Source organism: Oncorhynchus masou, chromosome 29 (assembly GCF_036934945.1).
Source record: "Oncorhynchus masou masou isolate Uvic2021 chromosome 29, UVic_Omas_1.1, whole genome shotgun sequence".
Lineage (NCBI taxonomy): Eukaryota > Metazoa > Chordata > Actinopteri > Salmoniformes > Salmonidae > Oncorhynchus > Oncorhynchus masou.
Genome location: NC_088240.1, coordinates 93158899 through 93160485, shown reverse-complemented (window position 1 = coordinate 93160485; position 1587 = coordinate 93158899).

The following is a 1587-nucleotide window of genomic DNA, read 5'->3' as shown; positions in this document are numbered from 1 at the left end:
ACAGCCTAGCTCTGTGACTCTACAGCCTAGCTCTGTGACTCTACAGCCTAGCTCTGTGACTCTACAGCCTAGCTCTGTGACTACAGCCTAGCTCTGTGACTACAGCCTAGCTCTGTGACTACAGCCTAGCTCTGCGACTCTACAGCCTAGCTCTGTGACTCTACAGCCTAGCTCTGTGACTCTACAGCCTAGCTCTGTGACTACAGCCTAGCTCTGTGACTACAGCCTAGCTCTGTGACTCTACAGCCTAGCTCTGTGACTCTACAGCCTAGCTCTGCGACTCTACAGCCTAGCTCTGTGACTACAGCCTAGCTCTGCGACTCTACAGCCTAGTTCTGTATTTGCGTTTGTATTTATTATGGATCCTCATTAGTTCCTGCCAAGGCAGCAGATGCTCTTCCTGAGGTCCAGAAAAATCATGACAATTATACAATTTTTATGTGTACGTGTGTGTATAGTGTGTATGTTATCGTGTGTTCGTATATATGCGCCTGTGCCTACGTTTGTGTTGCGTCACAGTCCCTGCTGTTCCGTAAGCGGTATTTTTATCTGTTTTTGCTTGATGTGGAATAGAGTTCCATGTAGTCATGGCTCTATGTAGTACTGTGTGCCTCTCATAGTCTGTTCTGGACTTGAAGACTGTGAAGAGACCTCTGGTGGCATGTCCTGTGGGGTATGCATGGGTGTCCGAGCTGTGTGCCAGTAGGTCAAACAGTAGTGATGAAGTCGATCTCTCCTCCACTTTCAGCCAGGAGAGTCCCTCTTTGTGGCACCTGACCACACCAGTCCAGATGCGACAAAACTAGGGCCTGTAGGACCTGCCTTGTTGATAGTGCTGTTAAGAAGGTAGAAACTAGGGCCTGTAGGACCTGCCTTGTTGATAGTGTTGTTAAGAAGGTAGAAACTAGGGCCTGTAGGACCTGCCTTGTTGATAGTGCTGTTAAGAAGGTAGAAACTAGGGCCTGTAGGACCTGCCTTGTTGATAGTGTTGTTAAGAATGTAGAAACTAGGGCCTGTAGGACCTGCCTTGTTGATAGTGCTGTTAAGAAGGTAGAAACTAGGGCCTGTAGGACCTGCCTTGTTGATAGTGTTGTTAAGAAGGTAGAAACTAGGGCCTGTAGGACCTGCCTTGTTGATAGTGTTGTTAAGAAGGTAGTAACTAGGGCCTGTAGGACCTGCCTTGTTGATAGTGTTGCTAAGAAGGTAGAAACTAGGGCCTGTAGGACCTGCCTTGTTGATAGTGCTGTTAAGAAGGTAGAAACTAGGGCCTGTAGGACCTGCCTTGTTGATAGTGTTGTTAAGAAGGTAGTAACTAGGGCCTGTAGGACCTGCCTTGTTGATAGTGTTGTTAAGAAGGTAGTAACTAGGGCCTGTAGGACCTGCCTTGTTGATAGTGTTGTTAAGAAGGTAGAAACTAGGACCTGTAGGACCTGCCTTGTTGATAGTGTTGTTAAGAAGGTAGTAACTAGGGCCTGTAGGACCTGCCTTGTTGATAGTGTTGTTAAGAAGGTAGTAACTAGGGCCTGTAGGACCTGCCTTGTTGATAGTGTTGTTAAGAAGGTAGAAACTAGGGCCTGTAGGACCTGC